Source organism: Myotis myotis, unplaced genomic scaffold (assembly GCF_014108235.1).
Source record: "Myotis myotis isolate mMyoMyo1 unplaced genomic scaffold, mMyoMyo1.p scaffold_m19_p_8, whole genome shotgun sequence".
Taxonomy (NCBI): Eukaryota; Metazoa; Chordata; class Mammalia; order Chiroptera; family Vespertilionidae; genus Myotis; species Myotis myotis.
Window position 1 is genome coordinate 49,714,644 of NW_023416390.1, and position 17,303 is coordinate 49,731,946.

Sequence of the window (17,303 nt, forward strand, 5' to 3'; positions counted from 1 at the left end):
TTGGACCTCCAGAACTATAATATAATAGGTTTGTGCTGTTGTAGCTATTACTGTTTGTAGCTATTAATTTATTACAGCAGCAATAGGAAACTAACACAGGCATCCACTGTACACCTGTCCAAGTCAGAAATCATTATACAGTAAATTCTTTTTATGGCATATTTTAGTTCCAGCTCCCTCAAATCTCACAGATTTATACATACAAACTACTCAGTGATGGAAACATCTTTGAAGTTATTCTTCATGTCCCAAAGAAGAAATGTCCACCTACCTATAAATAAAACACAATTTAAATATCCATGGTTCTAATCAATCTGAGTAACAGAAATGCCATTTCTAATTGTAATAAGAATTGTTATGTAAATGAACATAATTTAGTCAGAAATTATGTAATCATTAGTACGTTAACATTGCTAGTTTGGGCATTTGAAAATTTAATCATATTACTATTAAATATTTTTAAATTAATTGTTCAGTTTAAAGAATTGGCCAGTTAAAGAAATCAATAATTGAAAAAGAAATGACTTCAATTTCTTTGAAATGGTCAAATAAATTAGAACCATTAAATGCTTGTAGATGATGCATATTTTTACAGCATAAGTCTCTTGTTGGATATTTCCCTAGTACAATCAGACTTAGAGTGCATTATAATAATGATAACTGTCTGTTAATGAATGTCAATTATGTCTTAATCATTTTACATGTATTATCCCACTAATTCTTATAACAACCTACTGATAGGTAGTGGTATTTCCATTTTACTGAAGAGGAAAGAAACATTCCAAAGAAAAAACTCATATAGTAAGTGGCTAAACCTGGAATTGAGTTCAGGAATTTCTAAATATAAGACTCTTCAACTCTTCATAGTCACTTTATGTAAGTATATATTCATTAAAATATAACATTTTATTACAAAGTAAATTTTAAAGGTATCTTTTCTGCTTCATGGACATCTATACACAGATTCTTTCTAGATATTATTTATTTCAAATATCTAGGGACAAATCAAAGGGAAACTAATAAGCTGAATTTTTATGGCTCTAAGTAGCTCCTTTTTTTTTTGGTCCTTAGCAACTTAAGTTTTGAATTAGAAATCAAAGCAAAATTTGTAGTTATATTTTTTTGGTCACTGTGGAGATCAAACTTGAAACAGAGTTAGGCCTTAATACAAATGACAGGCATGGGGATGAACTTCACTATAAAGGACAGAAAAGGCAAAACTAGGACCAGTGCTCTCATTTTCTATTGATCTGTTCTGCCTTAGGGCATGGGAGATGGTGTCATGCTTCCATCAAAGTGTTCTATTGTTTAAATTTGCATTCCAGGTATACAATGAGGGTATTTGATAATCTGTCTTCTAAAGGCTTTAGTCATACATTCAATAAAAATCTACTGTCCATCAACTATTGGCCAAGCAGAGTGCTCAGGAGTATTAATTAATCACCATTATATTCCATTATACTCTACTTGAAAAGAGAAGAAAAGAAAAACGCCAGAGAGATCTTCAATAAATATGGTATTCTAAGGAACATTGACTGGCCTTATCTCTAAAAACAAAAGTACACATGTTGCATCATTTCACCAAGCTGACTTCTGAATAGAACAAGTTTACAGGTGGCTGGCCCTGCTAAGGAAGTTGGCTTGTCTGAAGAATCACCAAAATGGAGCTCTCATCAAGAGAGGAATCTTGAGGGACTTGGTGGCTCATAATCCCTCTCCCTGCCCCCAAAACCACATTTATTTATATAGAGGTGAAATCAGATTAAAATGGAAAGAGCCCAATCAGATTCAATGGGCTGAAAAGTCACTTCCATGTAGCTTCATAGTGAGTCAATTTCTTTTCAGATTGTTCCCACTTAATCCAGCCAGTGAGTAGCTCCCTTGGCTATGCTCTTCCAATTTAAAAAAATTATACTTCCATTTGTATTATTTAACTAGAGGCCCAATGCACGGAATTCATGCAAGGGGCTTGGCCCTCGCAGCCCCGGCTGCCTCACGGTGTGGCTGCCTCATGGGCCTGTGGCCCCACGGCCTTGCCCACTGGTTATTCCGGAAGGTCATTCCAGAAGGTCATTCCGGAAGGTCATTCTAGAAGGTCGTTCCGGAAGGTCATTCCACAGTCAGTTCTAATTAGCATATTAGCTCTTTATTATATAGGATACTTTTTAGTATATCTCTGAGTCCCTCTGCCTTCCAAAATTCTCTCACCTTCCACCAACATGCAAGCTCCTCTAACACTGGCCAGAAAGAAACTAATTTTGTAAACCTGCTTTACACTAGGCTCTGTCTTGAGCACTTTATCCTGGAGGAGGCAGACCCGCAGTGAGATTAACCATCACATCTGGACACAGAGCTTCTATAGGCCTCCTTCTTATCCTATATAATGAGAATGATAAGAGAACCTATGATTGCCTGTGAGGACTGAAGGAGATCTCACAAAAATAAAGAATTTTACATAGCACCTTGCACATAGGAAATAATAAATGCTCACTTAGGTTATTATATACTGTAGGTATTATCATCCGGGTAATCTGAGATGATAAAAGTCTGAGAAGTAGAAAAGGTACAAGAATTTTCCAAAACTCAAAGTTACTAAGTAGCAAGGATAGGACATGACTCAGGTCTGTCTGATCTAAAGCCTTTTGTAAGGACGTTCCATCCCTCTTTATAAGTCAAGTATATACCATGTTCTCTGGAACAAGGAGAACACAATAAATCATAAAAGAATAGATAATTACACATTGAGAATGGGGCAAAGAAAATGGCATAGTCCTACTCATACAGCCACCAGGATGGAGAAAATATATAAAAGAGAAGAAATTACTAACTCAATGTATATGACATTCAAAGAGTTGGTTTGTCAGTGTTTTGGACACTGTAGCAACATGGAAATGCTTTGAAAATATAAAATTCATTAAAAATCGCCCTAATGTATCATGCATTAGGGGCAGATCTGCTCTTCTGTCCCCCAAGCAGTTCCTGACATTTTCTCCTACACTATATATTTTAGGTTAAATCATGAAACCATCACTCAAAGTTATTTACATTTTCCATTTCCCTATGGGGCCTCTGAGCAATGAGTTTGGCACAGTGAATCCTGGCCTGGACCAGCCAGGTGGTGATGAGGAGGCCACTCCCCAGGTCTGCTGGCCTTGTAGCTGCCTACGGGAGGCAAAGAGAAGGGTCTTGGACTCAAAATTTTTGATCCATTCCACTGTTGCTGTACAAAACCACACTGTGAGGATGTGGTGCATATACATAATGGAATACTACTCAGTCATAAGGAAAGATGAAATACTGCCATTTGCAACAACATGGATGGATCTTGAGAATATCATGCTCAGTAAAATAGGTCAGACTGAAAAGGACAAAATTTATATGATTGCACTCATATATGGGATATAAAACTGAGAGCCACAAATGAACAAAAGAATAAACAAACAAAGAAACTCATTGATACAGACAACAGGGTGGTAGTTACCAGAGGGGAATAAGGTGGGGGAGGTAGAAGAAGGTAAAGGAAGTCAAATATATGATGATGGAAAGAAAGTAAACTTGGGGTGATGAGCACACAATGCAATATACAGATGATGTATTATAATACTGTACATGTGAATCTTATACAATCTCATTAACCAATGTCACTTCAATAAATTTAATAAAACATTAAAAAAGTACATTATGAGGAACACCCTGAAATTAAGAGGTGTTTTTATATTTGATTAGTTTGAATATAGGTATACGTTCAATTTAATTTGAATATTCTGTTTAAATTGTCATTCCTTTCTTCCTAAAGTCTCTGTTCTAGAAAACCCCCAAATTTTATATCATTTTACCTGATTCCTCCTCTCCCTGAGTTGCTACCTCTTCGATATAACTTATTTTTCTCACCTATTATTTCCTACCATATTCCTTTTTTACTCCTACTGCTTCATTTCTGTGTTTCCTTTTTTCCCAACCTCCCCTGTGATTGCCACCTCTCCAAATCCTCCTTCGCATGTGGCTCAGTGATTTGTGGGAAGTGCATTTGTGAGGTAATATTATCCTCTTTCTGTTTTTCTAGGCTGGAACTGGAGAAATGGCAAGCAAATGTGCTCATTCCTTCAGCCAGAAAGTCCTCAAATGCAGTCTGTGATTGGCAGCAAACGGTCATGCCTCTGAAAGGTCTGGCAGGAACAGACGGGTTAAAACATCCATGAGCCCCTCTAAAACCATCAGGGCCTCGGAAACACAGAAAGTGATTTCATTCTGGGGTCAGAGCAATTTGTTGATAGATGGAGATGACTCATGCATACTAGCTCCGAATCTGTCTTTCCCTAAAATGATGCATTTCTAACTCTCACCAGCTTTGTGAAACTGCATAGGAAGCTGGTTCAGGTTTACTGAATTGTTTTGTTTGGTTCCATGTATGCCTTTGGCAATGAACAGATCAAAAATAAACAACAGTAATGTAATAATTTGCTTTAATAATGTGCGGCTTTGTAAAACATCTCCCTGGCATGCCCACCTTTACGTAGGCAGGGGTAAGGAAGTTAATGACTTCCTGACTATTACTTTAAATAAGTGTGTACTAGTTGCATTCTGGTTTTCAGGTCTGTTTTTTGGAATTCCTCAATTCTTCACCGTCTTTCCAGCTTTTACCTCTCTACCAAGGTTAGCATCTGAAATGTATTCTGACAGATATTAAGGGAAAAGCCAAGTCATCAAATTCTGACTCCGACTTAGACAATTGTTACTGTGGCAGCTTTTCTTCTACTCATCATTCTTTTCCTTTGAATAATAAAATGTACTTCATTGAATCTGTCTTTTGTCTTAGAGAAATTCATTCTCTGAATTTATAGTTTTCAGTTTTACAAATGACCTTAAGTAAGTCTTTGTTTAAAATGCTCTTCTGCCTAAGTCCTCAAGCAGCGGCATACTGAGATATGTTTTTCTTTTGAACTTAGTGGCTGATAAACTTGATCAAAGAAGGGAAACCACATTAATCCTATACATTTTCTTTACTGAACATTATTTGGAAAAGCTAAGCAATCAAGGAGTAAAGTGAAAATGCTTAAATATTGCAACATGTTGCCTCGTGAATACTGACTCCTCTGGGAGTCAAGTCACTTTCAGAACATGAGATGCACTTAGAAACATTCTACCTAAAGAACTGAATGCTTTCAAAACTTTGTGGTCTTTAATCATTTAATCTTGGGTAGAAATATAAAACTGCTAAGTTAAGCAAAAATGTTAAGAATTCACGTAAGATATACTGTTTTTTGTTGTTGTTTTTTTTGTAACCAAAGCTATAGGTTCTTCTAAAGTGCTCTAAAATGAAAGGTAATTGGCATCTTATTAAAATGTTTACTCTAAGAACTGCTTTCTGATTTCTGTCCCTATAATTGTAGAGGACATGCTAATGCTGTATACATTTTGGAGTCTTTTAAATTTAGAACAGAATGTTTATAAATTAAAGCTATCATAATTTTAAAGGATCAAAACTCCAATCAGGTCAGGTCCTGGCTTATTCTCCCTATCACCATTAACATGCCCTAAATACCTTTTGCAGCCAAAAGCAGCCTGTAATTTCAAAAGAAAGAGATGATGTCAGATTCCTAATGATACCAGGAACAGTCCAAAGAGTGGAAGTAATTTAATCGTCCCCTCTGCTTAAGAAACACATGGACTACATGGTTAGTCAGTTTCATCATCCCTTAATTTATTTATAGTTATTTATCTTTTAAAAATTTGGCATTGGCACTTGTTTCTTTTACTTCAGACTCAAAACCTAATCCTGTAAGTGCAGCCTAAGTGGAGACACTCAGTTCATGCTGCTTATCTCACTCCTGTTTTTAAAGGGCAAAGTGGAAAAATCATCCTTGAAATGTTATTCAGATGGAAACTTGCTCTTTTCCCGGCACATTAAAATAGTAAATATGTGAACAACAAAGAATTTAATGAAAACTTGCAAACTACAGTTGTCCTAGACCAATTTTATTTAAGCGCAAGTATAGTAGAAGGTGAGAGGAGGGAAGTGGGGTGGTGAAACATAAAAAACAATTACAAAATATATATACACAGGATGGGGCAAAATTAGGTTATAGTTGTGAGTACACAAAACAGAGTTTGTTCTTGTATTATTATTTATGAATCATTGTATTATTTTCCATACAAACAAATGTAAACCTACTTTTACCCCACCCTGTATATATATATACACACACATTGGGCTTCTTTGTAAATTCCATTTGAAGCTATGCTTTCACAGCTTTAAAATAGAATCAATTTGTTGGACTGGTGTTGCTCAGTGGTTGAGCATCAACCTATGAACCAGGAGGTCATGGTTTGATTCCTGGTCAGGGCACATGCCCGGGTTGTGGGCTTGATCCCTGGTAGGGAGCATGCAGGAGGCAGCCAATTGATGATTCTCTCTTATCATTGATGTTTCTATCTCTCATTCTCCCTTCCTCTCTGAAATAAAATATATATATAAAATTTAAAAAATAGAATCACTTTCTTAGACTATTCCTTGTAGGTACCAAAACTTTGGCTAGATGGAGAAATCACTTCAACTAAGTGTGACATCCCACTGTGTTAGGACAACTCACCCGAAAGAGAACTTGGACCCCAAAGTGAAGCATCTCCTCGTTTGTCTTTAAAGATTATCATTAAAATTGTGGACACTTAACTACAACTAGAAGTTATCAACCACTAGCAAGGACTCAACCGCAGTTTTCATTTCTTAAGTCTTCCTGCATAATCATACTCTACCATGATTTCAGTCAAGTAATCTCTTAGCTTCATCAGTTTGCAAAATGGCAACACAGAGATTGTGAATATGGGAGGATAGCCACCACACAGTGTTCAGAAATGCTGTGTAAAGGCTCTTACGTGGGGAGTAGGAAAATACATTTGCATAAAGCATTTCTAAGAATGATATGTATGCACTTTCTCTAACAAGAGGCAGAGCCTTTCTAACATCTTTGCAGAACTGGCTATTAAATTTTCATTATTACCTGGAACTGAAATTCCTAGATTGCCTGCCAAGGAGCACACTGACAGTTGAGATTAAAATGGCCAACTTCATAAGAATTTAAGATTTCACATCACGACTTATACACAGTACATGCCCATTAAGCATTTATTGAATGAATTTGTCTTGAAATAAAATTGCAAAACCCCAATGCCCATCTTTTTATGGTTCCTGCTGACATATATTGTTACCTTCTCTCTCCTACTTCTTTTTAAAGAGTAGAAAATAAGTTCCAAATTCTGCAACAGAAATTATTTAAACAGTACAGAGAAGTTATGTGGGATTTGGGATTAGATCTTCTAGGAGGGAGCAAGAAATAAATTTCTTGCCTGTGAACCTGTGAGTCTCCCACAATGAATCCAGCTCATCACCAAAAATGCTCAGCAGGACACCACATGAGCAGGCGAAAATTAGAACTGAACAAAAATGCTTGCTTGGAAAGTGAAACCAGTCAACTTTGGGCTTTCCATCAAACTTAACTTCTGCCAGAAATTCTCCTGTTTCTACATATCTGCAATAAGCAATTAGAAAAGTGTTAGCTAAAAAAAAAAAAATCCAAGTACATTCATGTCTCCATCACAGTTCAGTCTAAAAGAAAAGCCTCTTTAGCTTAGTGGGCCAAGTCTAGGCATAACATCTAAACACCAACACACACACACACACACACATCCACTCACAGGCACACACACTCTTCCATGGAGGACCATTTAATTATAAGTAGTATCCTACTTGATTTGCAAGATCTAGGAGGAAGACCTCAGTAGGTTTTCATGGTGTCCCAGTGCACTCTTGTGTTGGAAGCCGACCACAGAAAACAGGTGCGGCAAAAAGCCCCAGGTCCTATTCTCCAGGGCCTGAGGAAAATGTCATAAACTTCACCAAGCCTGACACTTGCTATTACAGAAATATCTTAACAGGAGAAATTGAAAGTGCTGATGCTTTAAAGCACTTTCTGCATTGTTCTTTATAAAATCTCAAATTTGAGTGTGGAGTTGCTATGTGGCTTAGAACAGACACAAACACCACTCATCTGTCACGACCAGTCTCTTGAAACACACATGCACACACATGCAATGTCTAACACCCAACCATGTAAAGTCTCAAGGGCTCCATCCCTAGTCTTCTGTTTTTGTATTACCACACACAATCCATCAGCTCTTAGCTTCATCCATATTACACACAAAATATATCTCAAGTAACTATTTAATCCCTAGTCTTATATTGTCAAAACTTTTACAATTCAACATGGCCTTTAATTCTTTAACATTATCCACAAACTTGTTTCCACTCTCAAAATTGTAAGTCATATATTAGAATAGGAAACATCTGAGCTTGTCAGGAATAATGGTAAATGTGATAAGGAGTCAATTAAAAGTGAATAAAAAGATTGTTGAGTATTAGCATATCTATCTATCTATCTCTATTGCTATCCCTATATTAGAGAGAGAGAGAGATATGAATTTGTTGTTCCACATATTTATGCATCCATTGGTTGCTTCTTGTATGTGCCTTGACTAGGGATCAAACCCACAACCTTGGCATATTGGGATGATGCCCTAACCAACTGAGCTGCCAGCCAGGGCCTGAATTGGCTTTTGGTGAGGTGGATTTAGCTCAAGCATGTGGGAACAAATGAAACAGGGGGGTCAATGGAAGTTTTATTGCAGCTGTTGCAGCTGACAATGAACCCAGACTGAGTGGCATTAGGTGTAGCCTGGTTCCTTTAAGCTTTTAGACCTATCCCTGAATCCTGGAGTCAGGAGCCCTTAAAACTAGGTCTCCAATACTCCTAAATTGTTCTTGGCCTTAGTTTTGAAATACCTGTCCTAATCCATCACAGGCTTCATCCTGTCTTGTCCCAAGTCCGCCTTACTTCTGATCTTTGTTTTATTTTCCTGCTCAGAGCTGAGCTTCATAGCTCAAACTTGATGCACTGCACCATTTCACAGGCCCATGATCTTTTGCTTTCGCTTCAACTATTGGATTCTTTACTTTTGCTGATGTAGATTCCCTTGATAAACAGTCTGGTACCCAAAGCCCCATCTTTCAGTGCCTCACTTCTGAGTGAGAGCTCTCCTTCCATCTTTGCTCAGACATTGTGAATGGATCCAAGATACAGAGAGAGGAAGCAGATAAAACAAAGGGGCCGATGTGCAGGATGTGTTGAGAATGGGGAGATTATGCTGAAGGTCAAGATCAGTTTTAGTTGAACAGAAAGAAAACTATGCTCTGAGAGAACATTTTTGAGAGTCCAAGAACTAAGTCAAAGTAATGAAAAGGTCCAATATGTGGCTATGAGCAGCTCTATCAGTAAGGAGACAGTCATTAGGGTTGAGAGGGTTGAAGAATTCAGTTTCTTCAAGTAATATGATGTTGATATCACTAGGATAACAGGAAGGTTATTAGTTTCAAGTGTTGAAATGATTATAATAGAAAGAGGGTACTTAATAGCTTTCTAACTCTAGAGAGGACAGAAATTTAATTTGAACTTGAGGTATCCTTTAACAACACAGAATAACCTATTAAATCAGGTAGACAATCTTCTCTCAAACAATATTTTTAGTGCTGTTATTTTGAATGTTCAACATCTAGAATAATTTGGAGCTTTATATTATCTGGGATAGCTTTGTACTTTATATTATTTTCTTGCTCTCTGGAAGAGAGATCATGGTTATTATATTATTCTAGCCTCAAATGTTAAATAATAATAATGATGACAATAACAGCAAATGCTTATAAAGCACTTACTATATACCTGGCACCATTGTTTTCATCATTTTACAAATATGAATGTATTCAAACTCAAAACAACTCTATAGAATGGATACTATAAGTATGTTCATTTTCAGATGAGGAAATAAGCACAGCGATGTTGAGTAATTTGCCCAAGGTCAAATAGTATGTAAATGTTGTATACAGAATTCAAACCCAGTCTGGTTCCAAAATGTATGTTCAACTAATTAGATTTACCTTCCAGCACCAAAGTGTTACATGGGGTTCATTTGGAACTGATTCTGGCCCTAGGAGATGATTTTTTTGTGATTCTGGTCAACTGAGGCCACTTCATACATCTTAAGGATAGTTATAGTTCTGGGGTTAAGAAATATATTACAGAGTCTTTAATAGAAATGAGACTTAAAAAAATGGTGGGGGGGGGGAGAGGGAGAAAGGAAGAAAGAGCAGCTCATCATTTGTGAAATCTTTCTAATTTCAAGAATTATTCAGATTAATCAAAATATAAAGAAATATAAAGATGGCATCAATAATGAAATTTTATATATCAACTCCTGGAACTCCTTTTATATATCTATCCATAGGAGAATAATTCTGTAGAAAATGTTGATCATTATTATTAGTAGTAGTAACAGTAGTGTATATAGATGTAGTTTGACATTTTATCAATACAAATGTTCACAAAATTCTGTTAGGCTTTCTATACAATGTTACACAAGGGTAAAAAGAGCTGTATTTATAGATAATATTGTGGTTATTGGTTGTTGTTTGAGGACTACTAACCTTTCTTTGAATATCCAAGTGACTGAAAATATGAAGTAGAGAATAATATGGAGACACAAGTAAACCACAATTTACAGGAAAGAATATGTACATATACATATATACAGGCACTATGCATATGTATGTATACACATAAGCACAATGCAACATAATGGAAAGAAATGGTTCTATAACATAATGGTATGGTCAAGAAGCTGAGGCCAGTTGGTTTACATGAAGTAAATGAAAAGAGGAAAACTGAAGTCTGAGATCATTTATTGCTTCTGTGTAAAGGGTGGGGTATTAAAAACTATAAATATTGTTTTGAGTTGACAATTACAGTAGCTGGACTCGATTTTTTCAGGAAAAAAAGATTGTAACTTAAACACAAACACATGCCTTCTTTTCAACTTTCATTTGTCTGATATTTGACAGCGTAAAAGTTGGGGCTGTTGCCCAGCTCCAGATGACGGATGGATGACGAATCCTGAAATTATTCCCATTCCAGAATGAGTCAGTAACCGAAGCAGACATGCACTAATAGTTACATTCCTAAAAATAAATGCTTTTGAGTCTTTGGGGACTGAGGGGGCACGCATACTTTCTGCTGAAGAAGTTAGACTGTAATGAGTTTCTGTTCCCACTCTGATTACCTGGGTGGCACTATGGACAGAAGCGAGCCGCTGATTGCATCAGCTGCTCTGCCTTTGGCACCCCAGCTCTAGCCTGCGTTCCAACTGCAAACTGCCACAGGGCTTCACCTCCTACTTCGCCAACACCCGCTTTCCACCTCACCCAGTACTCAGGAGGATGGCTCGGGCTCCACAGACATAGAGACGGTGAATGTTAACTAATGCTCCTAGCTGGGACTGATAACCCTTTAAGAACATCAAATAAACACTCTTTACTCTTGTCCCTTCCCCAGAATATTCTGACTTGACAATATGACCCTGTGTGCACAGTCAAAAATTCTAACTTACAAAACAGACCAGTTAAAAAAGGTAATCTATACCTTTACAAAAAGATGTTTCACTGTTTCCCTGAAGCACTTACTAAAAAATACCTTTTAATTATTTGACAAAAAAGATTACTGGTTAGATAGAATAAAGCTGAGTTCTTATAAGGACAGTGGTCATTAAAAAAACAAAATAATCAACAAAAACAGAGATATTGATAAAGTATCTCCCAAGTTATAATGCATTTCAATGGGGAAATGTGACTTTATTTATAAATATTTAATATATGTTGTTTTTAAAAAAGACAGCTACTTTCTAATATGAGGTCTATCTATATTTTATTTCAATGATATTAAGTTCCTATGAATTACAAAACAAAAGAATAATTGTTATTTGAACATGATTTTTCTTCAGTCTGCGTTTATTAAACTTTAAATCAACATTGAGAACATGTTTTATAGCCATTTAAAATGCTGGGTTTTGCTTTTAAAATTAATGGTGATGTGCACCCCCCCCCCCCCCAGCTTTCTTGTGTTAGTAACTACCGAGTTAACATATTTAAAAATACACATGCTGATATATTCATATTTTTGCTATTAAATCTTTGACTAACAGAGTAACTTCCCCAAATAAATTCTTTTTGTATTGTATTTATTTGAACTCATGTATGCCTGGAGCAATTTGGCAATTATTTACTTTTGAACAGTCAAACATATCTAAAGCATTCAGTTCACCAGGCAACAAGGTATATCATGCATACAGTTAGAAAAAAATGTGAAAGACAAAAACCTACTTGAGAGTTTGCCCAAAAGAAAAGTGAAAAATGTGTCCAACACATAGTGGGGGTTGGGAGAAGAGCTCATCTAACAGAGAAGATGAGCAACTTAAATACTTAGTAAAATTAACAAATAAACCAACCAACATTTTAAAAAGTTTTAACTGAATATGTGGATCAGGTCTCCTTTTCCACAATTTACCCTGATTTTAAGAAAAACATGAAATGGAAAATAAAAAGCAACAAAAGCTACCAATGAAAAACAAGCAGGTTTTATCAAGGTGTACTTCGAAATGCACCCCGTCATGGGGGTAAAGTGAGGTTGAGTTGATGTTATGGTACAAAGATTTGCAGAATAACATATACCACTCAAATATAAGTCAGCAGAGTTGGTTTCTAATTCTTTTTGCTTAAATATTATGAGCTACTATTTAATGTTTCCATGACTCAGTTTTCTTATCTAGAAATTAAATTGTTGAACCAAATCATCACTGAGTTTCTTTGGGTTATCTATGCAATACATTCCTTTTAGCCTTGGTGACAGTTTGAGAAGCCCAGCTATTCTTCCAGGAGTTTGGATTTCCAATTGTGCCGCTCACTGACAGACATTATTTAGGCCCATAAAGTCCCAAGATGTCATCAAATATAGCCTCATTGTCACTTGTGTCAAAACTGATATAAATGATGCATTAAATTCGCTGATTTTCAACTTTTTTAAGAAAACAAAACCTTTGCTCTGTCCATTGCCTATTGTCATTGTTCTCTGTGCTTTTACTGAACATATTGTATCAATGAAAAAATACTCAGGTAAGTTAAATTTGTAAGAGATGGATTCCAATGATTAGGAAAATGAATAGTATGAAATTTTTACTACGGAGTGTATAGGTAGCATTTAAAAGAAGGAGAAGAGACATTATGGACATATGTGGTATAAGAATAAATAAATATTTGGTATTTACCCCTGTTCCTGGCACAGAGCTCCTAAAACCCTTGAAATCTCCTAAGTGCTAGTGTCCTGAGATGCTAATGAATGACTCTTGGCCTCTTGTGGGGGAGCAGGTTGAGCAACAGAGATGGCTACAGGATGAGCCCCTGTGGCCAGAAAAACCAAACAAATGATTAGAGGGTTAAAACATTCAACCCCATTTCCTATCTCTGAGAAGAGGACAGGGCTAACAACTGAATCCAGTCACCAAAGACCAATGATTTAGTCAACCATCCTAGGTAATGAAACCTTGATTAAAAATCCAAAACAGTTTGCTGAACTTCCAGGTTGGTGAATGTATTGCTCAGAGAGGGTATGGAAGCTCTGGGCTTCCCCCGTCTCACCCCAAATTTGGCTGCTCCTGAGTTATACTCTAAATTGGAGCATCTGTGGGGTCTGCTCTAACCATGGGAGCTAGTGTGAGAATTGAATTGTTGTACACCTAGTTAGTGTCAGAGAATTGGAGAATTAGAAGTGATGTCAGGAAAAAGAACAGACATACCACATAGTTGTATAAAGACCAAGAACCTATATGGAATAAATCAGAGTTCTAAAAGAGTCATTTCTGAATCAGAAAAGTCTTAAGTTACCCACCATTCTGCAAGGGATGAACCTGTCATTTGAATGAGCAAGTGTTTGTTTCAGAGGCAGGAAAAACAAATTACAATTTAATTAAATTTCAAAGTGTAATTTGAATGCTTTCAAAAAAGAAGGTGGGAAGCAAATAAAAAGGACAATGTAATGTCAATTAAATTCTGTCTAATCAAAAATTCTGGAATTACACTGCCAGACATTTATTGTCTGCCCTGCTCTATAAATCACTGAATTTAGACATGACCCCCAGATATCAAACAGGTCTTACAAAATGGTCTCTTAATGCTCAGGGGTGTGTGTGTGTGTGTGTGTGTGTGTGTGTGTGTGTGTGACACAGAGAGACACACACACAGACAAATGACAGACAGATAGACAAAGAGAGAAGAGAGGAAATATCAGTTTCCAGTACCAAGGTTACCAGGGGAGTCCAACCCCAAATTGCCTCATCATAAGTAATATTTTACCAAACAAATAAAAGGATTATTAATGTGCTGAAGCCTTTCCATTGTGGTAAGTATAAGTGAGAGGAAGAATGCTGGAACTATTGAATAGCAGACAGCTCTCGATGGTAAACATCAGTAAATGATCCATGAACTCTCTGGGCCTTTTACCCAAAAGTAAATCAGAGGAAAGGCAACCCACCCTCTCTTCCTCTGTAACCACGGGAGACGTGAGACCCATGCTGATATGTTCACATGACCACTTTCTGAAGTAAAACTCTCCATGAGCATTAAGAAATGTCTGCTTCTATTTTCCAGGTGGTTGAGGGAAGCTGTAGCTTAAAGATGCCCAACACTGGATGAAAGCAGAAACATTTACTCCAAACTCCAAACTATACTTTCCCCAAGCAGCTGGCACTTTGCCATCTTGCAGACATCTGCAGTGCTGACTGATATTAAAAAATGCCTTTAGTTGTTCATTTACATGTTAACAGTAAGAAGGTAAAAATATCTGTATATTAGCAGACGTGTAGAGAAATATTTAAGGATAGGATGCAAGGCTTTCTCATTTCTCATCCAATATTTCTTTCCGCTCAATGGTCATATTTTTAAAACTCAAAACAGGTGCTCCTTCATGTGAAAATTCATGGCTCTCAATGTAGCAGAGGTAAATATTTTACTCGTCCTTTGGCACCCTGAACATAAAATTTTAAAATAATTCAAACAACCTACAGCTCATCAGTGACCAAAAAGAGCTCTGGTAAAAATAAAATATCTTTTTGTTCAGCACCAGCTGGCTAAATTTAAACCCTGGATTATGTAATCTTAAAGTGTCCTTGCTTTTAGTTGGTGTGTTAAGAGATTCTGTTATAGTGTCTCTCCCAAATCACTTCAGTCTCTACCATCTAAACACTTACAGCACAAGACCAAATTAAGGTGTTCACAGGCAATCGGAGACAGAAAAAATCCATTTGAAATAGTATGTAGGTCATGATACCTTTAAAGTAAAATCTCAGCCTCCTCTCTTTAAGTTTGTAGTTACTATAATTAGGGCTGGCAGATCCAACTGGCAGTGCTTTTCTTAATTCCGCAAAACATGTAAGAACCTGATTCTTTAATCCTTACTCCAGGGAGACTCCCAGAGGAGATGAGACTGTGGCTGGAGCAATAAGTACAAAACCGAACCACAGCTGGTGAAGGAATAATTTTCATACATTGCTCTGAGCCAGATGCAACAGTTGAAAATATTTAAAACTCTTCCGTTCCCTCACCAAGTTCTAAGAAATACAGTTTATATTTTTAAATATATTCATTGCATATATTATCAATTTATGCTCAGAAAAGAGAAACTCTTCTTTTCAGTTTTCCCCTTTAGCTGCAAGTTGAAGTATAATTTTCACTCATGACTGTTTATCAAGTTTGGCTTATTGTTCCTCAACACTAACTATGAAATATGCTAATTTTGCAAAGAGATGAACACATGAAGACCTAAATTCAATAATACAGAGTAATGCTAAATATTGTCATAGAAACAAAACCCAAACTGAATATTTCCTTTTTTAACTAGTACAACTGGACCCATGATTTTCATTGATCTAAAGCAATCAGCAAGAATATTTTACAATCCTGGAAGGAGACACATATCTGACTATATTACACATACCTTTGGTAATATTTAGACTTCACCAAGTTCGTGGAAATTATATATACAGTTCTTCACAGACTAGTTTCCTCCCTTGTTTCCTGTACAGCAAATTTCCCAGTCCCCTGAAAGAATCGGTGAGTGGAGGCCTGCTCCACTGAAGGGTCTGACACGCAAGTAGATGGGGAGTAGATGGGACGCTGAATTTATTTTCGCCCTGTGTCTAAAGGATGCAAGTTGGCACCTATTTTTAGGAACTGAGCTGAGTATAGGTGGGGCCTGAGTCAACCACTCTTTTCAGAAGTGAGTCTCGGAGGGAACTCTGCCTCATAGTGTCCTCGGTGTGCATGTAAGCATGGCTCTAACACATGTGCCGTCAATCAAACTCTCTTCACATCCTCGGCCATCAAGCCAACTCTCAACTTCCGAACAAAGCCCCCAAAATAACTAGCACTGATGAGGAAAGGGAAGGATTAAAGCACTCGAATTGCTTGCATTTGTCTTAAGAATTCCAATCTCCTAAGAGTCAAAATATGAAAATAAAATATGTAGAAAAAGTTCCAATTGAAGTTGGTGGAATTTGGGTTCTCCAAAACATAGTTTTCATTTACAGCATGTTCTTAGGCATGGAAAACATTAGTTTGCTTTTTGAGGCTTCCCATATAAAGCAAAAACACTATTGTAGTGTTTATTGAGTCAAAGAATTGCTCTTTGGTTTAAAAAGTGAGGGAAGAAAGGGTGAGAAGGAACTCTAGAGAGAAAAGAGGGCACACTTGGCCTGTGACTTAATTAACATTGTTTAAAGCAGGTGGCATGAGGAAGAGCAGGCAGGGGAAGGAGTCACCTCACATGCTCCTGAGAGAGTCATATTAAATGTCCTTTGCCGCGATGCTGCGACTTTACTTACTCAGCACACCCTGCCCACCTGACTTGGAAGGAAAAGAGGGGATTTACCTGGAATTGCCATTTAGCTCCATCATACCAACATCTAACTCATGCTAAAGAAATATAAAACAGGCAGCTTCCCCAGCTTTCCTCTCTTCTATTACTTTCCTAGTTTGGTGTTAAGTGTGCCTCCAAATGGTCGCACAACAAATCCAAATAAAGAGGAAATTGCCCTCTGATTTAAGGAAAGCACTGGCTTATGTACTATTTATTTCATAGAAAATGCTTACAAATGAGCTATTTACTATATTATTTATCAATAAGAATACATTGCATTCTTTTCCATGTATGATATTGATTTCTATCTAGGAGTGATATTCCAGTTGATAAAGAAAAAGTTTCTCAAATGGTGTTCCTTATGCTCACTACACAAGATTTTTAGGACCAGAAGATAGTAGAGTTAATTATTTTAGAGTTGTGCTATCCAGTGGCAGCTATTAGACACAAATGACTATT

At 36.8% G+C, this 17,303-nt stretch overlaps 1 protein-coding gene across 2 annotated transcripts in view; it reads right to left on the reverse strand.

Annotated features, from left to right (window-relative positions):
* The window catches only part of XIRP2 (xin actin binding repeat containing 2), a 70,565-nt gene extending 54,491 nt beyond the window's left edge, over nt 1-16,074 (reverse strand). For both annotated transcript variants that reach the window (XM_036319794.1, XM_036319793.1), the window contains exon 1: nt 15,924-16,074. The gene's annotated coding sequence lies outside the window, so the exon portion shown is untranslated. The remainder of the gene's footprint in view (nt 1-15,923) is intronic.
* Between the last annotated feature and the right edge of the window lie 1,229 nt (nt 16,075-17,303).